Below are 26866 nucleotides of genomic sequence, written 5' to 3' on the forward strand. Positions count from 1 at the left end.
CACATTCCGAAAATGTCAAAATTTACCCTCTGCATCTCCTGAGTGTTTAAAAAGGTGCCCATTGACGGGAGACTCCCCCAGGAGTTGTAAAGCTGGGTAACGTTACATGGTTTATTGCAATGGGACCCACACAGCTTCACTTGCAGACAGCCTGGCATCTTCTTTACCAGTGAAGCGTGACCAGTTTCGAATTAAATTAGAGACGTTTTTCCGTTTGGTTGTGGCGTTGCAGGTCTTTTTTAGCAAGCGGTTTGCCCCCCTCCCTTAGTGGCTTAGGTGTTGGGCTGTGATGCACAAAGTGACCAATTCAGTCCCCACAAGTGATTTAGCATGTCACCCCGAGTGAGTCACCTTAACTGCCAGGTCTCACATTGTAGAGGTGTGGAAATAATTTTATTATACATTATAATGTGCTTTGACATGCTAGAAAACAGCATTTGTTTTTAATAGTTGTCAGGGCGTTAGACAGTAATGCACAAGTCAGCAGGTCCGTCCCCGACTACTGCATCACTGTGTGACCCTGAGTGAGTCACCTCACCTGCCAGGGCAGTTCTTTTAGAATGTTGCTTGGATAAGTAAGTCAGCGTAAATTAAGAAAAGCAGGTACTCAAAGGCTAGTGGCCATGAATTGGCTACGGTCTGTCACACACAGTGTACATCTTCAGAGAATGCAGGAAGTCTGATGGCTGTTATCTTCTAGTGGGATAAGCCAGGGTGTAAAAGCAAGACCACACAGCCCAGCACACGGATACATCTCTGAAAAATATTATTATGGCCTTGGTGTCTTGATTGTGTTTACATTAACTTCCTGCCATTTAGTCTTCCTAACAGGGTCACAAGCAAAATATTTCTTATCCTCCTCATTTTTGATTTAGATAACCAACCACAAAGAGAAACAAAGAAAGACCCTCCTTGTCAACAGGGTTGTAGTGGAGTGAAAATAAGCCCCACATGGGCGATTGACTGCTCTGTACTGGAGTCAATACCACAGTACTGGTCGCAAGATTATTAGGAGGTCTGGAATGTAAAATTAGTTCTTGTTTGGTCCACACTGCACACCATCTGTCACTGAGTGGTCTGTATTGAATCATAAGTGGACCCCTCCTTGGTATTTGACTGCTCCATAACAGAGTGGCACCAGTGAAAAATCAGAGAAATCGTCACTCTCTCTGTGTATCCCCTACTGGAATAGGAGTCCGCTCATCCTCATTTATTGAATTGTCACCTCCTTGGTGCATGACTAGTCTGCATTGGTTGCTGGACTTCCATACTGCATAGTGTGTGTTTGGAAAACTCACCAACATCATCAACAATTCAGAAGAACATTTGACATGCAACATCATCCATGACGGGCAGCTCACCTTCCAAGTGAGAACTGGAGAAAGACAAGGCTTCCATTCCTGCTTGTGATTGCCTTTCAGTCATGATTAAATGTGGGGCTGCAGCTCTGGTCAGCACCACACCAATAGACTTTTGCTTATTTATTTTTTATTTGTTTGCTTTTTTAGTTGGCTTATTGCCTGGAAAAAGGACTGCAATACTAAGAAGCTGACCTATTATGCTCTTCTTTTTAGCTCTTTTGAAAATTGGGCTGCCATTTTTTAATACAGTGGTCTACCTTCTCACATCACTTTGTTCTTCTCTCTCAGCAGTGATGCTGTTCTCGTATCCTGTTTCCACCATTTTACAAACCTCCTTTTGCATCGTCGGGTATTACCCTCTGACTGATTCTAGCTATTTGCCACAGAAAACCAACTCTTCAAAATGGTGGGAATTCTTCCCTCCCTCTTTAGTCACATGGCCAGTGATGAGGGCTGAGGCAATGCATCAGGACAACTTGATACTGCACTATTGGGTAGCAAAGCTGACTCTCCTTAGTGATTATAAGGGGCCAATCAATTGTAGTTCACTATTATGGCCTACCATTGTCTGATACACTATGTCAAACAACTGGAACATGATGCCAGCTGTTGGCCAATTTTCTTGGTGAACCATGGGCTCCTGGAGGAACTTGGTATTAGAGGCACCAAGGCACAGTAGTTGTAGAAATGGTCATCATGGGATCATGCTTGCTATCTCATAGTACAGAAACGGCACTTGTTAAAATTTCTAATGACCTCCTTATGGCTGCTGATTCTGGTCTAATCACTGTTCTCATCCTCCTTGATCTGAGTGCGGCCTTTGATACTATTTGTCATACCACTCTCCTTAATAGATTATCTCTGATTGGCATTACCCACACTCCACTTGATTGGTTTAGATCCTACCTCTTAGGCCGCACTCAGTTCATACAACTTAAAACCTTCACATCCCTACCCACCGCTGTTACTTCTGGTGTGCCCCAGGGCTCTGTCCTGGGGCCTCTTCTTTTTATTATTTACCTTCTTCCCCTTGGCAATATTTTTCGCAAATATAACATTAATTTTCACTGTTATGCTGATGACACCCAGCTCTACCTTGCTGGTAATCCCACCTCCTCTTTTCCACCACCCTCGCTTATTGACTGCATTGCTGAAATTAAATCCTGGTTTTCTTCGAATTTTCTTAAATTAAACAGTGACAAAACTGAGGTTCTCCTCATTGGTTCAAAATCATCATTATCCAAAACCAATAATCTTTCTCTTATCATTGATAACTCTGTTGTTTCCCCATCATCTCAGGTCAAGAGTCTGGGTGTCATCCTCGACAGTACTCTATCTTTCCAATGTCACATTAATAACATCACCCGGTCTGCTTATTTCCACCTACGTAATATTAATCGCATTCGCCCCTCCCTCACTCCTCATACTACTGCCATTCTTGTTCATAGTCTTGTCACTTCTTGGCTGGACTACTGTAATTCACTCCTCTTTGGTCTCCCGAATAAATCTCTTCATAAGCTTCAGTTAGTCCAGAATTCTGCAGCACGTATCATCACTCAAATCCCATCTATTCACCATATTACTCCGGTCTTGCAGCAGCTTCATTGGCTCCCGATTAAGTTTCGTATTGATTTTAAGATTCTACTATTAACATTTAAGGCCATCCATAACCTCGCCCCTCCATATCTGTCTGACCTTCTTCATGTTGCCATTCCATCCCGTAACCTTAGATCCTCTTCCTCCACCCATCTGACTGTCCCTCCCGCCCGTCTAACCACCATGGGGAACAGAGCTTTCAGCCGTTCTGCTCCCAAGCTCTGGAATTCATTGCCTGCGGATCTCCGAAATATTAAATCATATTCATCCTTCAAATGTAAACTTAAAACACATCTGTTTAAAATGGCTTTTCTTTTTCCTCCTGATTATAATGGTTTTGTTTGGTTTTAATTTCTAGATTTTCTGATGTTTTAAGTTTTTTATAATTGTGTCTTTCTATTTATTTATTTATTTATTGTTGTTCGGTGTCCTTGAGCTCCCTGAAAGGCACCTTGTATAAATAAAATGTATTATTATTATTATTATTATTATTATTATTATTATTATTATTATTATTATTATTATTATTATTATTATCTCAAATAGCAAAGTTCGTCCCTCTCGTAGGTCCAGACTGTCCCACTGTGAAAAGTATATGTTCACCAGTTTTATTTTGACCTACAGCAGGGACCTCCCTGTTGGCATACACCGTCAGACTGCAGTCAATTCTGAGTTCTTTTCTTGTTCCTGCTGGAATTCTGCCATGCTGTTGTTGTACACTGTAGACAATTCTAAGTTTCAAGACCCAATAATAATAATAATAATTATAATCATAATTCTTTACATTTACCTAGCGCTTTTGTCACTACTCCTAGCTCTTCAGTGAGTTGCGAACCACTTCAATCACTACTGTTGTGTGGCATCCACCTGGATGATGTGACGGCACCCATTTTTGCACCAGTACACCCACCACACATTAGCTGTTAGGTAGTGAAGGGATGAGAGATAGATAGCCAATGTGAAACAGGGGAAGATTAGGGGACCAGAATGACTAGGCCATGGTGTGCAGTTCAGCAAAGACATCAGGATACACCCTGCTCTTGACGAAGGATGCTCCATGCCTCTTTGTCCAGTTTGTAGGCCTCCAAACTGAATGCAGATGCAGCCATTGGTTTCTGTTAGCATTGCTGAACCTGCACCAAAACTTTTTAAACCAACTGCACACTGTGTGCATCAAAGAAGTGGAACAAAAGCATTTTCCTTGAAATCCTTACCACTGCCCTCTTTGGGCGTTCAGAAGTGTATATTGTGATGTGCTCTGTCACACTCGGACACAGAATGGAATTCGGTGGACTCCTTTGAAGCAGCTTGACGATCTTGACTTTACCAATGCCTTGTCCTTCCTGTCATACACGCATCAGCAGATGCAAGATAAGACCAAAGACTTGGTAGCGACCTCTTCCCAAGCTGGCCTTTACATTAATAAAGAAACAACAAAAGTCATGTAGGCTAACAAGACTAACAACTGAGCCTATTCAGCTGGGAGGCAAATCACTGGAAGAGAAGGAAGCCTCCAACTACTTGGGCGAGACACAGATGCTAATGTTAGGGACAGAATTGGCAAGGCAGGGGCAGCATTTCTACAGCCGAAAAAAATCAAAGGAACTAATGCTACAAGGTCAGTATATTCAATGGCAACATTAGCCCAGTCCTTCTTTATGGAGCTAAGTCCTGGAGGATGACCAGTAAGAAAGTTCAGACCTTCAACAACAAATGTCTATGAAGGGTCTCCCAGATACGCTGACCCAACCCTGTCATCAGCAATGACCTATGGCAGAAAAGAAAGCAGATGCCTGCAGAAGCAGGAAATGGAGATGGATTGGACACACCCTGAGAAAGTCTCACGCCAGTATCACCAGAAAGTGCCTAATCTAGACCCTCAAGGCAAAAGGAAGAGAGGAAAGCCAAGAAACATGTGGCACTGGGACCTGGAGGAAGACATCATGAGTTTGGAGCCAACTGGAAAGAAAGATGATGGACAAAGATGACTGGAGGATATTTTTCAGGAGGGGTAAAAGGCACTGCATAGCTCACCTGGGGACAGAGTGTGCATACACAGCTTTCCATGTAAATGTCGGGATTTAATTAAGAAACCTTGATAGGAGAATGATGCGTATATTTACAGCTACTCTGACCCATCTGTATACAACGTGTCGGAGAAACTGGGAAATAACAAAACCTTTGACAAGGGAAATGCAGGCAAACCAGCTAAATGATAACTAGTGTGTGTAAGGACTCAAATCGCTGAGACATTATTATGATGTGCGAAGTGAGGAATATGATGTACAGACTGTATTTTCGGTCCCTTTTAAGAGGGCCAATTCTGCATATTTGCAGTGAAAAACCTTTCAGTTTTTTTGTCAGTTAGACTACATGTTGTCTCTTCTCAGGGAACTGGCTGACAGGTCAGGAAATTACATTAACCGGAAGCCATTAATCGGCCTGCGAGGTGGTATTTTCAATTGCCCCTTGGTGTGGGTATACATTGTGGAGGATTGCCGGCTTCCCAGTCCGGCCCTCACCCCCAGGCCGCTAGGAGGAGCCCTCCGGACAGCATATTCGTGCCCCGAGTTCCAGCAGGGCCTCATGGACTTGGTAGTGTTGTGACACAGCCCTGCTGGATACCTTGGGGGCCGCCAGGAGTCGCTGTAGGAGGGCTAGTGGGCTCTTGTATGCCCTATAACCCAGGAGTGTATCAGCATCACGTGTCCGGAAGAAACGACGTGCTCCCGGGGTGAAGAAGAGGACTGTTTGCCCTGACCCGGAAGGTGAACGGACTTGTGGGTTTGGCCAGGAACCACTTCCGGGTCAGGGGCTATAAAAGGATTGTGGGAAGCCCAGAACACTGAGCTGAGCTGGGAGGTAGGGTGGCGACGTGTCTGGGCGAGGAGGATTGGTTTATGGAATAGTTTATTGTGTATATGAGTAGTGTGGTGTGTGGAGTGCTTTGTGTACATTATAATAACAAAACAAATAGTTATTATACATTCACCTGGTCATCAGAGTGGTGCCTGAGGGTTCAAGAGGTGGACAAAAGCCTTAACTGCTACAACATACATAAAACATAACAAGTTTTTGCCAATGTAAATAGGCAATTTGCAGCAGTGCATAGTTCTCCTAATATAATCCGTGCAATTTGCTTCACACTTATAATGACATCTAGCAAGAACAAAGCTGCTTGTGTTAACTGTGAGCAGTGACATTCCATTAATACACAAGTTGGCTACAATGTCAAGATGAAACTAACAAACTTTGTGGCTTGGTGGCCCGGGTCACCCCGCGATTCATTGATTTTGTGCAGCAGCTTTACCAGACATGATGAGGCTTTACATGGTGGCTGGCTTGTTGGTAATCCTCAGTGTTTCATATGTCCTGTACTGTTCATTGTAACAGCAACCTCTACATTACATGTGCCAGGTGTATAATGGCTACCCGCCTCACGCTTTTCTCTAGCCCCTCAGAATGCAGTGGATAGGCACTATAATGCCATGCATGTTCTTGCACACTCACTTGCAGGGCATAGCCAAGTACTCTTGAATGCAGGTGGTGGGCTCTTGATGCATCAGAGGGGAGAGGATGACCTACCGATGAAGTTCTGCAGCTTTGTGAATGCATATTTATGAGACTGATTAGCATGCACCATATATGGATGTTTCGGGACAACATTTGAAGTGTGTTCACACACGCACATTTGCAAGGTGATTTATAAAGGATAAATTATGTAAGAGTGTGAATATGCCAGGTTTTATAAACCTGATTTTTTGGTGTATGCATTTTCCTGTTTTTGGGCATGTGCATGTTTTCACGACCCAATCCGTGCAAGTTTTATTGTTGAGACATTTATAAGTTACATTCTCGGTAGGAAAAATGTAATGGTTCTACCGAAAAGGGAAATGCAATACAATAAGAGGAACGCAAGCATTCAGATCTATGAAAAAGAATACACACATTTACGAATATCTTATGCCAGACAATTAAACAATGAAAAGTAAGAATGACACACCGATTGTGAAATTTGTTTGAATAAAAACCTGTAGCCACAGGGTTCCACAGGTATAAGCTGGTCTGCACTACCTAACACTTGAACTGGCACATTCACTGAGCGTCACCAGAGAGGGACGACATGTTGTTTGGACTTTCAAGTGGCAAATCTGCTCATGTCACAATAGAGCTATAACTATGACAACTGCTGGTGTGTGCACTGGTCTGTACCTCATTACTGCATTACTGCATCACAGATGAGTTTACAGGTCAGTTACGTATTTTTGCTTAACTATTTATAGAACAAAGACAGAGGTGTAAATAGCTCAGATGTGCACTTACCTAGACAGCATGATTCTGCATGTTGCTGCATGGAAAGGGGCAGTGTAGATAGATATTGGTCAGAGAAAGAAAGGGACCTGGATGTGAGAGTAGAAAGCCACTGTAGGATGGTATCGCAGACGGCCGGCATCCATATCCAGCCAGGATGCCTGTTTTATGGAAGGACAATCAGAGAAAGCAGGCTGAGGGTATTACCTCCCCTGGATCACTAGATGGCAGCCCCCACTGGAGTGCTGCAGCTCCACATATTCCCACAGGGCAAGCTGGGACTTGGAATTTGGTGGCTCAGCCCTGTTGAGTTCTGGGGGTGCCGCCAGGGGGTGCCGCAGGGACTGGAAGTACACTCGGGTATTACATAAAAAGGAGCCAGCTGCCACTGATCCAGGAACCAGAGTTGGGAGAAAGAGGGATGAAGCTTGCTGGAGGAGAAGTGGAGGCAGAAGAAGAGACAGAGACAGAGAGAAGAAGAGAAGAAGTTAAGAAAATGCTATGTCCTTTATTTGTACTGTGTTGTGAAGGTGGAAACAGGTTGGTAAGCGTTTCTCACAGAAATAAAAGCCTGTGTGTAGCTGGACTTGTGTTAGGTTTGGGGAGCTGGAGCACCCCCTGCAGGCCATAATGACTCAGTTCTGCTGGCATGGAGGTGTGCATGTGCGAGTGGCTGTGCATGCACACAGGTGATAGCTGTTATGAATTAAATCCTTCTCAAGTATGTAAGTCCCAAAAAATACTGAAAATGCCCACTTGAAGGGGGACTGTCAACTCCAGCTAGTAGCAAAAATGTCCACCGAAAAATCTTTGTAAATAAAAAGATTTATTTTACAAAAATGCTCTGTAATAATTAAAGCACAAAAGCAAAAGACATTGCCTGTAAGGCAAAGGTAATCCAAGGCAAAAAAAATGTTCCAAAACACGAATCCAAAGAAAAGTCAAAAATTCTATCAATCATAAAAGTGAAGAAAACCACAGCAGAAACTCACCAGCAGCAATTTCGCAATGAACTGCAAAGGACTGAAGATTATCCTCAGCTGTTATATTTCTGAGGGCAGCCCCTCGAAGGTGATGGCCCCAGTCTTGGGGGATAACGCACAAAATACAAGACACACAGTAAAAGATGCTATCCCATAGAGAAACTAAATAATCAACAAATCTAACAAACAAAATAAACAAAATAAACATAAATTAGAGTTTTCAATGCTGAGGGAAGAACCCTGGCTGATTGGTAACGATGGTGTAATTAGCGGAATTCTCTACCGATGAGTGATGCGCCACGTCAAGGGCATTCCAGCATGAGAGTTATTGAGCTGACAGTTGAGTGCCAATGGCGGTTGGATGAGGTTTTTATCCTAGGGGGCTTATTTAACTCTTTGAGAGCTGAATATTTTTTCCAAAAAATATAGTTTCTGAAAAGCAATCATTTCACACAGAAATCAACATAAAACGTCTGTTGCTGCATGCTGTGGCTGACAGTTTGACAAGAATGTGTGGCAGGGTTGCTGCCAGGCTGTCTTTGCATGGCTGGGACATGGTCGCAGTGCATTGCAATCTGGTTTCTACCTCTTATCATTGTTAAGTAGCAGTCCTCCCTGGCGAACATTGTCAGTACAACGATTAGCTGGGGACCAATCAGCAGAAGCTGGAACCTCACATTTGTTTTCGATCACTTGTTTCAAAATCTGAGTTCAACAAGTCATAGTCCATTTCAGAGATAATAGGCAAAACATTCGTCCATGGAGTATTTTGCTTTACGCATTCGCTTTGATCTCTCGTTTAATGTCAGTGCCATTTTTGCCGTTGTTTGCACCTTGTTACTCACACGAGTGCAGGAAATCTCGGTCAAACCAATGAATCTAACTTTCCTTCGAGCAACAAGAGTCCAACTTAAATATAATGGTTGGTTTTGTCACAGTTTACAGTGAATTACCATCGTCAACTCCTCCTTTTGACAAAAGTCGAAAACAGCCCTGAAAGAGTTAAGGCCTGGAAAGAAGTGTGTATGAGATTGGGTTAGTTTTGTATTCATTTGTTTCAAGCGTTTTTTGAGTTTTTCCAGTATTGCCAGATTAGTTGGTTCAGTTGAACATGCCAGAGATAGCAGTGAAGACAGGGGAGGTACCTCCGATTTACATGAATGATGGATTAGCATTTGGATCTTGAAGGAACAGGAAAGAGGTTGAGGAAGCACATTGGAGATTTGCCTTCTGATTAACACAAAGAAGTGGAAGAAGTGAACTAACCTTGAGCAGACTACTTTAGGATTGACTCTGAGTCAACAGAAGCCAAGGAAGAGCTGAATAGAAGGGTTGTTGGCATATTGGATTTTAATAGTTTTTATGTCTGCACTTTTAGCATATGTCTGCAAGTCATTTTATTTTTGATCTTTCTATTTTTGAACTTGCCACTAATGACTTTTATGAATGTTATTGTAAAGAAGGTCCTAAATTTTATATTTTAATTGGCAGTGAAGAAAATAAAGAATGTACTGTTTTTGCATTAATTCTGGAGTGGTCTGTGTCTCTCACTGGTGCTCACTGATTAACTACAAGATGGCCAAAGTGTAATCAAGATAGGGTCCGAGAGCATGAACCATCACATCCATGAAATCACAGACTGATCTATGAGCAAGAAATGAACACTTCTTCACAGACTGACTGTCTGGTCAATGATGGATAAACCATCACCTGCTCCATAACCCGGGTGTGGCAACACAGACATGGATTAGTATGCCAACATCTTTTTAGAGTAGAAAGAATCAAATGTCAGCACCCCTAATGTTTGTTAGGTATGAGGAAATATTGGTTGACAAGCACCCAATTATCTTTTCACTTGTTGGATTTCATCAATAGGACAGACTGCATTTTGATAGAAACACCACACTTTGCTGATGTTGTGTTCAGAGATTACAATGCACTTGCTTTGCTTTCTTATCCTGCTGTGACAAGCTGCAAAATCCCTTAATCGGAGACTACGAGGGCCCTGCAGCCTTTATAACTGTTGAGTAGCACAGGTGTTGATCTTGTGGTCTGCTGTTCTTTAGCTGGTCAGCAGAAGACAGACTAGAGTTAGGCCATCTGTGGAGGGTTTTCTGCCACTGCTGTCTCTCCTTGAACACATGTTCATCTCCAATTCACAATTAGAGGGTGGTGCGGAATTCCTACTTCATGAATGACATCTTCAAGAATGACATTACCTGTATTCCCATTAACCTCCTTAATGTGCATTTTGAAATTGCGAAACAAAAAACAACTAATGGAAACACGTGAATTTCAAAATAATTTGCAAAATTCGCAAGAAAGTTTCAACATTTGCTTGAGGTGGTTTTTCAAGTGATTCGACAAAGCAATCATTTGCAAAACTGCAATGGAAACACATTTTTCACAGTTAGGTCATAGGACATGATGTAAATTTTCAGATACCTGTGCAAATGTGATGTGGCGATTACAGCAGTATCATGAGCATTACCAGGGGACCCAACACAAATGTCACTGATCATTAATCTGTCATCAACGACTGCCTGCAGAACAACAGATGTCCAGCCTTTCCTGTTAACAAAATCCTGATACCCGTCACTTGGTTCACAAATAGGAATATGTGAACCGTCGTTTGCATCATACACCTGAGGTATTTTGTGTGCTTCATAATTGTGCTGCGAAAAATGCCATGCTGTACCACATCAGGTGCAGTGATATGTTGCCTCAGTAGTTTGGAGCATTTGGTCTGACACAGCCCATATACACAACTGTGAACGGTGGTTATGCTGACACCAACAAGCCTGCACTAAGCATAGGCAGCCAGGCAGCTATGTGCTTCTCGGTCGGGACTGGCTCACTCGTGTATGCTACCGCTGGGAACAAAACTGCTCAAAAAAATTAAAGGAGCACTTTGAAAACACATCAGATCTCAATGGGAAAAAAATCCTGCTGGATATCTCTACTGATATGGATTGGGTAATGTGTTAGGAACAAAAGGATGGCACATTGTTTGATGGAAATGAAAATTATCAACCTACAGAGGGCTGAATTCAAGGACACCTTGAAAATCAAAGTGAAAAAATGATGCGGCAGGCTAGTCCATTTTGCAGAAATTTCATTGCAGCAACTCCAAATCGTACTCAGTAGTTTGTATGGCCCCCACGTGCTTATATGCACGCCTGACATCAGTTGGGGGTGGGGGTGGGGGTGGGGGTGGAGGTGGGTGTGGGTTGCATTCTCTTAATGAGACAACAGATGGTGTCCTGGGGGATCTCCTCCCAGATCTGAACCAGGGCATCACAGAGCTCCTGGACAGTCTGAGGTGCAACCTGGCGGCATCGGATGGACCGAAACATAATGTCCCAGAGGTGTTCTATTGGATTTAGGAGAGGCGAGTGTGGGGGCCAGTCAATGGTATCAATTCCTTCATCTTCCAGAAACTGCCTGCATACTCTCGCCACATGAGGCTGGGTATTGTCGTGAACCAGGAGGAACCCAGGATCTACTGCACCAGCATAGGGACTGACAATGGGTCCAAGGATTTCATCCCAATACCTAATGGCAGTCAAGGTGCCGTTGTCTAGCCTGTAGAGGTCTGTGTGTCCCTCCATGGATATGCCTCCTCAGACCATCTCTGACCCACTATCAAACCACCAGTGGCCTGCTGGAGGTCATTTTGTAAGGCTCTGGCAGTGCTCATCCTGTTCCTCTTTGCCCGAAGGAGCAGATACCGGACCTGCTGATTGGTTAAGGACCTTCTACGGCTTTGTCCAGCTCTCCTAGAGTAACTGCCTGTCTCCTGGAATCTTCTCCATGCCCTTGAGACTGTGCTGGGAGACACGGCAAACCTTCTGGCAGTGGCAGGCATGTGCCTGGAGAAGTTGGACCACCTGTGTAACCTCTGTAGGGTCCAGGTATCACCTCATACTACCAGTAGTGACACTGACCGTAGCCAAATGCAAAACTAGTGAAAAAACAGATGAGGAGGGAAAAATGTCAGTGGCCTCCACCTGTTAAACCATTCCTGTTTTGGGGATCGTCTCATTGTTGCCCCTCTAGTACACATGTTGTTCATTTCATTAACACCAAAGTAGCTAAAACTGATTAACAACCCCCTCTGCTACTTAACTGACCACATCAATATCTCAGAAGTTTCAATGACTTGATGATATACTCTGATTAATAAGTGCTCCTTTAATTTTTTTGAGCAGTATATCTATATTATATATTTATTAAAATGTATATATTATACATTACTAGCTGTGTAAGCCCATGCTGTAAGAAGCCCGGGGTCCTAGAAACTATTGAAATCATCAGAAAAAAAAACTGAAAGAGATGTCAAGATGTAGAGATGCCAGGTAATTGAAAGGAACTACTCTGGGAGTCTCTCTCCTAGGAGGTTTCGTTTCGCTGTGTATTAGTGGTGGGAGGAAAAGTAAAAGAGATACTGCTTGCAGCTAAGCGACTTTGTCTTTCTTGTGAAGTTTCTTTTTGCTTACATGCTGGCCCCGCTTGTATTATTAGAAGCTAACTGAGTTTTCTCGGAGATGGAGCCCTTACCCTGACTCCATCTTTCACTTCCAGGCTGGGCAGACACACACACTTCCACACGTAGACGTTTATATATAAGATATTGCATATATTGTACATTGTTTGTCGTGGTTTGTTGTACTTGCACTATTTTAAAATTTATTATACTGTATTTATTTATTAATAATTTATATACTGTATTATATATATATTGTATAGTATTTGTTTGTTGTGGTTTTTTGCACCATTTACAGATATAGCTTTTACAATTTCATTGTACTGGTATAATGACAATAAAGGCTTTCTAATTCTAATTCTATACCAGTTACTGTATATCATGTGTCTTTGGTTCACAAAAGTCTTCTAACTTTCTGTGAAATTTACCCTTAACAAGATTCCAACTGTTCCCCCGCGTTCTTCTTGAAATCATTTTAAAATAACAGTCTTGATCCACTGGACTAATTCCCTTCATAGTTTTAAAAACTTCATTCATGTCACCTCTTAATCTCTGCATCCTTAATCTAATAAGGTTCAGCTCCTTCAGTCTCTCCTCATAGCTCATACATCTTAGTCCTGAATCAGACAAGTCGCTAACCTCTGGGCTCTCTCTAGTGCTGCTTCATCTTTTTTATAAAATGGAGGCCAGAACTCACACTGTACTCCAGGTGAGCCTCAACAGGTACATAACTTAACTTAACTTAACTTAACTTAACTTAACTTAACTTAACTTAACTTAACTTAACTTAACTTAACGGTCACAGAGGACAGAATTCATCCTGGCAACGCTGGATACAAGGCAAGGGCCAGCTCTGGACAAGATGTCCAAGCAAGTAAACACCCTCGTAGCGTTGCTCTAGAATCACCAATGATATAACCTACATGCCTTTGGAATGCAGAACAAAAACTGGAGCTACAATGCAACCTTCAGGTCTGGCAACAAAGCCCTTTACAGCACATCCAGAGCCAACCTAAAGAGAGCCATTAGAGAGGCTAAAATGGCCTATAAAAGGAAGATTGAGGACCACTTTGCCAACAGTGACCCACGGAGACTCTGGCAAGGCATCCAGCACGTCATCAAACACGAAACCAGTCACCACATGGCTGTTGATGTGGACATCTCGATAGCAGAGAAACGGAATTATTTCTTTGCTCATTTTGAGGTGAAAACAGCAGAGGCAGTCATGTCTAAGCCCCAGCAGATAGGCCTCAGCAGTCTCACCTCACCCACACCAATCCTCTACAACCAGAACTTCACAGTGAAAGAACATGATGTGAGGTGGGTGCTCAGAGTGGTCATTTCAAGAAAAGCTGCCGGTCCTGATGGAGGAATGTGTGGATCAACTCTCTGGGGTCTTCACAAAGGTCTTCAATCTCTCCCTATCTAAGTACACCATGATTGTTCCGCTGCAAAAAAAACCTGTCATCAGCAGTCTCAATGACTACCATCCAGTGGTACTCACTCCAGTTATTATGAAGTGTTTTGAACAACTGGTCCTATGACACATCAAAGCCACCCTCCCAGTCACCATGGATCCACACCAGTATGCTTATAGAGCAAACAGGTCCACAGAAGATGCCATCTCCACAGCCCTGCATACCTTAAGCAGCAGGGGAGGTATTTGAAGATGCTCTTTGTAGACTTCAGCTCTGCTTTTAACACAGTTATCCTGGATAGACTGGTCACAAAGCATGCTGGCTTCAGGACTTTCACAATCTATCTGCCACTGGATCAAAGATTTTCTGACTAACCGCCCTCAGATGGCTAGATTAGTCCCCTACTTCTCCTCCACTTTCACACTCAACACAGGTGTCCCACAAGGCTGTGTGCTGAGCCCTCTTCTATATGCGTTTCATACCAACACCATCATTAAGTTCGTGGATGATATGACTGTGATTGCACTCATTTCAGAAGGAGACGAGACAGCCTATGAGGATGAGGTCCAAAGACTGACTACATGGCGCACTGTAAACAACCTCACCCTGAACTCTACCAAAACAAAAGAACTTATAATAGACTTCTGGAGTCACAACACCAACCACAACCCCAATATACATCAATGGAGATTGTGTGGAAAGAGTTCCTGCCTTCAAGTTTCTGGGTATACATGTTGCTTAAGATCTCTCCTGGTCCATGGTAGTTAAGAAGGCATAGCAGAGACTCTACGTCCTGAGGATCCTCAGAAAAACAACCTGGAGAAGAAGCTGCTGGTGTGCGCAATTGAGTGTGTGCTGTCATACTGCATTTGTACGTGGTATTTCAGCAGCTCATTGGCAGACAGGGGAGCCCTTCACAGGATCATAAACTCTACAGTTCTCGCTGCCCCAACAAAACAGCCTGCATTATGAAAGACCCTTCCCACCCTGGACATCACCTTTGATTTGTTGCCCTCTGATAGGCTGTTCAGGTTCATCCAGTCAGACAAACAGATTTAAGAACAGTTTCTACCTCAGAGCCATACGAGAACTGAATACTGATAAACACTTATAATGATTGACAATGACCAATATAACGACACTCACTCTTGCACTACAAGTGCATGTGTAAATTCTTTGCAAGTTTTATTTATCTATGTATGTCTATTATTGCATTCGATTCATACGTGCACTATACCTAAGTGCAATATTTAGTTATTCTGTGATATTGTATTTTATTGTATTGTATCATAACTTAATTCTGTCCATTAAATGTGAATGCACCTTTAGGACTGCTGCAATTCCGTTGTGCTAAGTGCAATGGCAATAAAAAAGGAATCTGAAATCTGAACTCTGAAACTTAAAACCAGGAATCTGAATCTCTGAGACAGCAGTGCTGACCACTGCTCTATGATAGACACAGCTACTCCTTGCTTTAAAAGATATGAAACGTCAAGCACTACCTGAAATGCGTTCTGTCCTTTTCAAGTGGGCTTGTGACATAACGATGCTCAACAAATGGGAACCTGAAAACAGCTGCTCCTCCCCACCCACATACTACTTGATTTCAAGTTTTACCTTCACCTTGGTAATCTTCTCCTTGTCCAAAACAAAGACTCAGATTGGGATCTCAGCATTTCTCTCAGCGCCAAAAGGATGTTTTTTTGCTGTAGTCATATCAAGCTGTGATTGTGCACCCAAACAAAATACAGAGTAGCCTTCAAGATTAACAATCAATGACAACATAAAGCAGACACTGAACGAGTCTCAGATGATGGCCATCTAAAGATGGAATTAGGAGAAACACGCCACGGTGAGATATTAAGGGAAAAATACCTCAAGTTCCATTCATTTCGACCTCCCCAGTTTTAGAATAACTTTAGGGCGATTTAAGAAATGGGAAAGTCATCAAGACCACAGCACAGATTGGTGAACTAAATTAAGACTGTCCTGCAATAAAAGGATGGGTGTGGAAAGGAGACTTTTCATACAAAACATCACAATTTAAGGGATCCATAATATTTAAAAATAGAAAATCATTTGCATGAATTGCTGAGAGCTCACACACTACCTCAGAGACTTTCTTTATACTTAATGCATATAACAATCCACAGATTATTAAGTGACATTTATTTCTGAAAATATCTAATACAAGGCCTTCCTCTATCTATCCATCAATTGTGAGAAGCAGCCTGGACACAGACAGACGGACATCATAAGTTCTCCCAACACACGTTTATTTACACTATTTACACGGTCCAATTGCACAACCCAGTGCCTCTAGCACCAATCCTCCAAAGTCCAGGCCTCTCCTTCCAGTGCCTGCTTCCTTCAGGCCGCCTCCACTCTTCTCTACCAAGACTTCGTCCACTCCTCGCCCGACTCCAATCCCTGTCTGAAGGGAGGCGGCCCCTTTTATGCACCTCCGGATGGGCTCCAGGTGCTCCCCGACACTCCTCCGCCGACACTCCCCTGTGTGGCTGAAGTGCCGGCTGCGCACCAGGAAGGACTCTGGGTGTCCCCTTTCTTCTCCCCCCACCAGCACTTGTGGCAGAAGTGCTGAGGTCCAGGGCTCTCTAGGCACTTGGGCACCCCCTGGCGGTGACCACGGGCCCCTACAGGGTTGGGCTTCCAAACCCTGCACCCATGGCCCCCAACACAACCAGGGCAGTCACCCCCTCATGGTCTGGAGGAGGCGCAAGCCCTCCTCCGGTCCTCTCGGGCATCCCGGCTGGGTACCACCCCCAACGGTCTGCCACAGTACCCCACCACAAGCTGAGACCCCTAGGGGCCAGCGGCCCATCCCACGAGGGCAGGTGTTTGACGTCGGTAAGCCTACATGCTCCATTCCAGGGCCCGGTCCTACAAAATATATAACAGAACAAGGGGCGGAGACGTTGCCCTGACGCCGCCACTCGGCGTCTCTCTGCCTGGAATAGGGACAACGCTCCCCCCTCTGACTGGCACCCCGGTGCTTACGACCTCGGCCCCCCCTTGCGAGACCTCCGTGCCCCCCGTGCTGGGACATTGGACGGGACCGCACATGCCCCCGTCACCTCAGCCGGCTGTGGGGTTTCCCTCTGCACCTGCAGAGAACGGCCCTTCTCCAGACGTGAGCCTCCTGCCTCACATCCTCCCTTATCGGAGGAACCGGCATTCTTCCCTCGGTTCCTCCTTTTCCTCTGGGACGCCATGACGGTCTGGGACTGCCTATGGCAAAAGCGCAGCCCCTGATCCGTCTGCGTCCCTGTAGAACGGCTCGAGACTGAGGCAAGCTTAGGGCGGAGGGCACTAGGACCTAGGACACTTATCAGCCCGCGTCCTGCCAGCCCCCTCGCTGTCTCTCCCCTCACCATGCACGCAGCACCCTCCGCCGTGTCTATTGTAGGAGGTCCCCCTACTTGATTCTGCTCACGTGGTTCACGGGTCTTTTTGATGGGACCTCCCACACGCTGTATGGGGTCAGCTGTACTTACCGTCCTCGCTGTGCCGCTCCGGTCGAAGGTTCGAGTGCCACGCCGATCCATCCGCGCCTGCAGCGCCTGTCCTGACGCGACTGCCATCCCCTTCGGCTTCTGCACCTCAGCACGGAGGGCACACAGCTCCTGTGGAAGCGACTCTACGGATCGCAGGCAAACCTGCAGTGCCCGTAGAGGCGCAGACAAGGACAAAAAGACAGCCGGCACTGAGCTTACCTTCTCGTCAGCCTCAGCCACTGGCTTTTCCTCCGGCCCAATCGGGTCTCTTCTGGCCACGAGATGGACATTCCTTGGTCCCGCCTCTGTAACGTCATTGGCGGGGACACAAGACACACCATCCAATCCCGTGCCTGTCACGGGGAGGGACTTCTGGTCCACCGCCATTTTGGCTTTTCTCCCCCTGGTGCGGTGGCATGCTGGCTCTTGGAGTTGCAGCGCCTCCTTCCCGGCAGTACTCCCGACTGCAACCTCCGCACTGTCGATGCCCCTGCCACGGACGCGAAACCGGGCAGTCCCTGCCTGCAACACAAAAGGTGAGTCCGACCCCGCAGGGCCGACCGCCGTTGGGCAGGGCACTTACCTCCCGGATCCCGTCAGTCCGAGGTGTCTGCTTCGGTGTGGCCTTCCTGTTCACGATGCCGTCCTGGCCGTCCTTTGCGACAGCGCATCTGTCGGAGCCCGCTGCACTCCCGCAACGCCCGTTGTCGTTCCTCCGCACCAGGGGATTAGAGCCTTTCTGCGGACCGGTGGCGATCCCAGGGGAGAATCGCTCCCGCGGGGTTGTGTGTGTGCCGCTCCCACGGCGTGTGTGTGGGTTCCGCTGCTTCGCCGGGCTGTCCACAGAATGATTTTGTGATGCAGGTCCCTGCCTTGAGCCAGGCAGAGCATCCTGCCGACTACGCCACAGTAAGAAGCAGCCCGGACAGACGGACATCGTAAGTTCTCCCAACACACGTTTATTTACACTATTTACATGATTCACTTGTGCACAACCCAGTGCCTCCAGCACCAATCCCCAAGTCCAGGGCTATCTATTATATATTGCCTTCCATATCTATCTATCTATCTATCTATCTATCTATCTATCTATCTATCTATCTATCTATCTATCTATCTATCTATCTATCTATCTATCTATCTATCTATCATAATAATAATAATAATTCATTACATTTATATAGCACTTTTCTCCGTACTCAAAGCGCTATCCGCACAGGGAGGAACCGGGAAGCAAACCCACAATCTTCCACAGTCTCCTTACTGCAAAGCAGCAGCACTACCACTGCGCCACCTGTGAGGATCTATCTATCTATCTATCTATCTATCTATCTATCTATCTATCTATCTATCTATCTATCTATCTATCTATCTATCTATCTATCTATCTATCTATCTATCTATCTATCTATCTATCTATCTATCTATCTATCTATCTATCTATCTATCTATTATATAGTGTGCGTCAGTTCCACTTCTGCCAAGAATGCCCACCATTTATGTGTTGGCAATGTACTGTATAAAGTAAAAGCCACCTGAAGTTGGAGTTCATTCTGGGACCACCGCTTGAAATGATCAGACAGTTTCTTCTACTGATTCAACTTTGTGTTTTGGCTTAATGCCAGTTTTGGACCCATGTGTGCTGTTTATTTTTCTTCTATTTGTCACCTGAGTTGCTCAGCTGCTACCTCAACCCTTCATTTCACTAACATTCCTCCTTCTTGCACCTTTACTTCACATATATACTGTATGCTGTATATTTATTAATGGGAGTGACTTTAGCAGCATCAGAGGTGGACAAAGCCAAGAATGATAACAATGTGACTTGGCAGACTGCTACTCTAATGAGCAAAAAGTGACCTCTGAGTGTATATCCATCTGTATTTATATATACAGGTATATAGCATAGCCATACAGTACATTGATACAATGATGTCACCATCCATGTAGCAGGTAGTTCCTGGAGGAGGTCTTCCTATGCAGGACGCCGGTCCACCACAGAGTGTGTACTGCAGTTGCTGTGCACATTACAACGTTATGTTTTTCACAGTCGTGCTTGCTGTGCACCTCTACTGATTACCACTTATGGAATAACTTGCCACAGTAACTTATGCATTCGTGCTCTCAAACATCTAGAATATGTCAAAGGTGTCTGTGAAAAAAAAGTGTTTTTCTAACCTGAAAAAACTTCTAACCAAAATCTTGCAAGTGAGTATTTTTTCTTCTCTGGCCACAATGATAGATTGTTTAATATTTTTAAAAGATTTTCCATGCGAGAGGTGGAAAGTGAACACCCTTAGGCATTCATCAAAGATTTTCGATCGATGGTGCCCAATGTGGTCATTTGCTTTTTAATTTGGTTAATTGACATACATCTCATTTTCACACTGCTGTTACTCCATTCATTTTCCTTTTCCTTTTCTAAATAATTAATTGCATAAAATGTCACAATTAAAAATGTGAGGGCATAATTTAAAGAACCATTTAATCATTTCACATAACACAGTGTATACAGCACAGGCAGCATGATGGACTGAGGAGATGGGGAAGCTGCTAGAAGTCCCAGCCAATGTGTCGGTGCTTCAGTTGCTCTTCATTTTTTTCTGGTTAGTCCAATAGGGGTGCCAGGTATTAATGATAGATGTATACAGTATTTGCTAATGTACTTTTTATTTGTCTTGTCTCTCCGGCATGATGAGCATCTTGCTCTGCTGTTGGAGGAGCTGTGTAAACTCAGCATTTCAATGGCAGCACTCTCTGAGGTACACAGACCTGGGACTGGCCAGATCTCTGTAGGCGGGTTCACCTTTTATTGGTCTGGTCGCTCTGATGGCTGTCACATACAGGGAGTAGCTGCTGCTGTGGTGACTCTGCTTCTTCCGTTGGTGTCCAATGTCACTTCTTTCAACGAGCGTATTATGAGACTCAGATTCAGGCACTCTCTGTGTGCCTTGTAAATTGTCTCAGTGTATGCTCCGACCATGGTGAGTGATGTCTCGGTGAGGGAGACATTTTATTCACAACTTTGTTCGGTGGTTGATGGGTGCCCACGAAGTGACACTCCACTGGTCATGGGTGACTGCAATCCGACCAGGGATGGCTATGAGGATTGTGTCAGTCTCCATTGGTCTGGTGACCGTGGTGAAAGTGGCTCCATGTTTATTGACTTTACAAAAAATCAGGGGTTGCGGATTGCTGGATCCTGGTTCCAGCACCCTGAGCTGCATTGTTGGACTTGGTACTCCAATACTGGTGGTAGGATGAGATCGATCACATCCTCATGGGCAGACACTGGAAGCTCCTACAGAACTGCAGAACTGCAGGGTCTACAAAAGTGCCCAGTTTTTTAATTCTGTCCACAGACCTGTTGTTGCTACTCTGTGTTGTCCAATTTAAGTTAGAGCTCTTTATATTTTAGTGCTATTTGTGTATACAGTCTACAGCTTCCTTTTTCATTTTTCATGTTGCTGCTTTTAACCTAGGCAGCATGACAGCAACAGCTGCACAGCTCATAAACTGCGTTTTTAACAGGCAGATAAATCACGAATTTTGGACTATATCAGGCTGCTATTATACCATTAAAGATTTCTACAATTATTTTAGTGAGCGCGATTGAGACTTCATGGATTTTATCTCCATTGACATTGTTCATCTTTAAGTAACTGACTTTCAGCCCCGCTGGATGCGTGACTCATCTGACAACAAGGTAAATGCATGCCTGAATGCATCAACTCTTAATAATGCACAGTTCTTCATAACTTTACAAAATATTATTTCTAATGGCTAACAGTGTAACTTATTGAATAGCAGTGTTCCCCAACACGCCACTTATTTCTCTGGCAGGCTTTGGACATCCGTACAGCAGCTGATTAATCTGTGTTGCCCACCCGCTTTATTCTGGACAACTGGTCTTGTGTCTATAAGTTTAAAACTGTTATTTTACAATTTATCGTGTCTGGCTCAGTTTCGTCTTTTTTTTTTATTATTATTATTTATTCCCACATTTTATAATCATACTTTGGACTAAGCCCAACCCGCATAATGCAATTAGCAGAAGCTACCACAATTCACCGGCAGCTTTCTGTTTTTTCTTGCCCCTGCACTGTAGCCCATGTTCCAAGACCGCCTCTTGCATTTTCACGGGATTAACATCCCCTTCCAGTTAGGGCCAGACATTTAGTGCAGTATAACTCGGCCCTGGGAATCCATGACTGTGCACGTGACCATCCCAGTATACTCAGTATCTGACCGAGACCTTCCATGCAGTCATTATCAGAAGTGTATTTTATATATAAGATACATTATCAATACTAAACAGTTATTAATTTACCCACAATCCTGCTCGCAGCGGCAATTGTTTCCACAAGGATGTGATAGCTCCTTGGAAATACGTTCGTCTTGCAATTGTGGTGTCTTAAGTAACCTGAACCTAAATATATATATTATAAAGAGGCAGTATCCCTCCCTTAGTGATACAGCAGTAAGAAATCATATGAGAAAATAACTTAGCTTTCTTTAATGACGGTTTACGCAGCATAACAGACGGGAAGTGACGGATGGATTGTAGATACCGTCATCCAATCCTGAAAATCCTTCCAATGCAGAGACAAAAATGGCAGACTCTACACAAGGTCTTGTTATGGCTTCCCGTCTGTTATGCCGCGTAAATCGTCATTAAAGTTATTTTCTCTTATGTGAGTTCTTACGGGCGGCACAGTGGCACAGTGGGTAGTGCTGCTGCCTTGCAGTTAGGAGACCTGGGTTTGCTTCCCATGTCCTCCCTCCGGTTTCCTCCCACAGTCCAAAGACATATCGGTTAGGTGCATTGGCGAATTCTAAATTGTTGTGGGTGTGTGCGCCCTGTGGTGGGCTAGCGCCCTGCCTGGGGTTTGTTTCCTGCCTTGTGCCCTGGGATTGGCTCCAGCAGACCCCCGTGACCATGTAGTTAGGATATAGCAGGTTGAATAATGGATGGATGGATGATTTCTTACCGCCATATCACTAAGGGAGGGATATTGCCTCTTTATAATATATTTGTTTAGGTTCAGGTTACTTAAGACACCACAATTGCAAAACAAACACTCTGAAGATCCAACTTATGTCCAGTAGGCTACCACCTATTAGGAGAATGAGGTTGGACTTGGCCAGACTCCAAGATCAGGCTGTTTCTAATGAGTTTGCACAGTTTGTGTGAGGAACTTGAAGACTTGGGTGTGACTGCTGATCCTAATGTGATGTGGGAGACCTTCTGTGATAAGAAGGTAGCTGAGAGCTGTGTTGGTGTTACTGGTATTCCCAGAAGGAGGTGTTTCATCTTGCAGGGCACCCTGGATATCATTGAGAGGACCAAAAAACAGAGTAAGCGGAAACCAAAACAAGTTTCTATATATTTACAAAATAATCAATGAATATAAAAGAAACAATATATAATCCCACTCAATGATTTTTAATAAGCAACATCAATTTTTGTAGAAAAACAATTTTTACAGAAAAAGTATTGTGCATAAGGCAAACAACTTCTCAAACCCACTCATATAGGAAGACAATAAAAGATGTAAAGAAAATTCAGTCGACATATGTGAAAACAAAATGTTCCCAAAAATGAGTTGCATATCCACTATAAATATCCCCCGTATAATACAACAAAAATTGCACACTCAGAGAATTGAAGTGTTACAATTGCAAATGGATCATAACAAAAATACAAAGTGAAAATCTGTGGAAACAGAACAAGACTGAAAATTAAGAAGATACATGCAAAGGCAATATAAGCAAGCACAAATAATAGAAAAAATAGGAAAAATTAAAAACATAGAATTAGAAAACATTGTGAGCCAACTGATCAGTCCCACTTACTTACAATGATTCTCCAAAAGAATATAACAGAAAGCCTATCCTATCAGAAGCCGTGGATTTCTTCTCTAATGTAAGTAATGACTCTCTGTTACTGAAGAGAGCATTTAAATGTCATCTTGACGCAAGTTTTGAAATATCCTCTGTGTAAAAAATGAGCTTTCATCTGCCTACTTTGATTACTAAAATCATCCTGTTCTGAACAAATACGACAAATGCAAAAAAATTGAGATACGGGTAAATTATTGATCAAGGATCTGGGGTGAAAACTGGGAGCATGTAATCAAGTTTCAGTAGGTTTTCAATATAAAGAAGCTTGAAATGAGTTATTTTGCAAATATATATATTCAAATCTAAAAATGAAATAGAAGTAACATTGTAGTTTAATATAAAAGATAGGCTGGGATATACAGTTGTTAATATAGTTAAAGAAAAATTGTACTTTCTTTGAATTACCCTTCCAAATCAAAAAAATGTCATCAATGTAACAATGCCAAATTACTAAATGATCAATGAAAAGATTCTTCAAAGAAAAAAATAATTGTGTTTCAAAGGCTGACACATATAAATTAGCAAAACTAGGGCACCCTGGATATTATTGAGATGAGTCACAGTGCACGGCTTGATGGCAACTCCATTCTGTACTGGGAACTGAGAAGGATGGCTGCGAGGGTCCTGAGGGCAGATAATTCATCAGGGGGTCTGTTCTTGCTCCTAATCTGTTCAATGCTTGTATGGGATGGGTGTTGGGCAGAGTTGTGGGGTCCAGAGGCTGTGGGGCATCGGCTGCTGAAGAAAGATTCACTGATCTTGACTTTGCTGACTTTGCTGTGATCTTCGCTGAGTCAATGGAGGCTCTGATCAGGGCTCTCAAGAGACTGAGTGAGGAGTCTGAGTGTCTGGGCTTGCGAGTGTCCTGGATAAAAGCCAAGATCCAGGCCTTTAATGACCTCTTGGGCACAGCCGTCAGCAGAGTGTCTGTCTGCGAGAGAGTTTCGACCACGTTGAGTGGTTTACTTACCTCGGCAACGACATTCATGTTTCTGGTGACTCTTCCTATGAAGTTAGTAGATGGATTGGGAGAGCATGGCGAGTCATGAGGTTGCTGGAAAGGGGGGTCCTGATGTCTTTACAAAAGGACGAAGGTCTAAGTCTTTAGATCCTTATCAGAAACACAGTCCTTGAGTCTCACAAACAGCAGTAAACTATTGGCATCTGTGAGGATTTCACTGTTTATGCTGTACTTTTTTCTATTTCTATGTATCATATAGTGCCTTTCCTACCTACCGACAATAAATAAAATATATTGTGACGATAAAGGTCAGCTCCATGCTACTTGTTCCATCTGGGAATCTCTTGAGCCCAGCACCATCGATGATCATGATTGAATGAGTCAGGCAAATGAGGACACCACACAAAACAAGGGGAAGAAGTAAAATATAATCAGTGCTTTTATTAAAACAATCAAAACAAATCAGTGTTCAAAAACTGCAGTGCTCCTCCCATAATAAATAATCCAAAAAAAAGAAGTGATTGTGTAGGTTAAAATTCAATAAATAAGAATTCATTAAAATGACATTAAAAACCACACAGGAAGGAAACTGTTCGTTCAAATTCTAAGCCCTGGTGTCCCGTTTAAAGTGATGTCTCCTCGACTTGCACTTTGCAGTCCTCTCAGTCCGAGGAGAAGTCCACCATCAGGTGCAGATGTCTATTTATTCTGGCCCGTGTCCCCGCCACCTATACCATGGTGTTCCACAGGGAGCCGCCGAGCCCCGCTCCGCTCACACTGCTGCCGATACCTGGCAAGAGCACACTCTGAGCATGATGGTCACTCCTGCTCCCTAGTCGCTCAACAGGAGCGATCCCTCAGTGTCCCTTTTTAAAGTGGTATGAGGTGCAGCTGTGGCAATCACAACTACTGTGCAAATGAGGGGCACAGGCAATCCTGAACACTGGCATGAAGTACAGGGCCATCCAATCCCACATCTCACACTCAAACCACGCTGCCACGACCCACCTGAAGACACAAGTGCTGCTATTATTTATTAATCTAAAACTTGCCAACCAGCCATGGATGTCACTTTACCACAATTATATAGTGCCTTTCATCTATCTATCTATCTATCTATCTATCTATCTATCTATCTATCTATCTATCTATCTATCTATCTATCTATCTATCTATCTATCTATCTATCTATCTATCTATCTATCTATCTATCTATCTATCTATCTATCTATCTATCTATCTACTTTCATGCCTTCCTTCCTTTTTTCCTTGAATCAATCAAAGCATTAACATAATCATACTACTCAGTTGATTTAATTTATTTACATGTAACTCCTTTTTATATAATACAATAAAAATGAACATGAGCCTAGATTTATTATTGAATGCAGGAAAAGCTGAATTCAACTCCGTATCTCTTAGAAATTGTTTAAACACGAACAGTGAATTGTCAGGAATTCATAAATTAAAACATTATGCAGTAAAAAATGAAAAATATGAAAAAAATAATACATTTTTTCAAGCAGCCCAAAGAAGCAGAAGAATGTGAGCTAAAGTAAACAGAGTAAGGCCCACTGAGGTCCCAGAGGGCTTAAGTAGGAGACTCCAGGACTTCACCCTGAGCCACTTCTTGGGAGTTGTAAGTGCAGCCATCTGCAGGCCGTCTGTTCTGCTCCCAATTGATAAAAAAGGTCATTCTTTGTCTTCACTCCTTTTTTAAAGTCTTTTGGTGTGGGTGCTGCTTAGATCTTTTGTCCCATGGGAGGTGGGTGGGTGTGTGGGTTGTTCTGAGTGCAGGTTGCCAGTGTCTTTTTTACCTGTTGATACTCACATTGCAGAAATATAAAAAAGAGTAATGTATCTGCCAAGAGCATGGAGTGCAGCTCACTTTGAAAAAGTGCTACTTCTGTTTAGTGCTCACGGCTGAGTAAGTCACTTAATCTACCTGAGCTCCAGCTGTAGAAAAAAATCGATGGTATCAAGATGTTGTAAGATATTTGTTTCTGTGCAATGAAATGGTATAATAATGTCTTCTTGACAAAATTTATATCCTCCTTCACTAGTCATTCTTCTTTTGAAGCACAAAAGTACACAAAAATAGAAAATGCTATCACTGTAGAGGAAAATCTACCGGAGCGACCTTTCTCACAATCAATAGGCTCATTGAACAGTGCTTCACGTCTGAGATAAGCTTCAACTCGACTGAGTGCTTTTGTGTACTGCTGTCCAGACTCTCAGACATCATTACAGAAGTGATCAGATCTGTTCAAGAACTCCAGATGTGTTATTGGGGAGGACAATTAATCTATTCTTTTAAATATGGTGGCCAAG

The sequence above is a fragment of the Erpetoichthys calabaricus genome, chromosome 3, assembly GCF_900747795.2.
Source record: "Erpetoichthys calabaricus chromosome 3, fErpCal1.3, whole genome shotgun sequence".
Taxonomy (NCBI): Eukaryota; Metazoa; Chordata; class Cladistia; order Polypteriformes; family Polypteridae; genus Erpetoichthys; species Erpetoichthys calabaricus.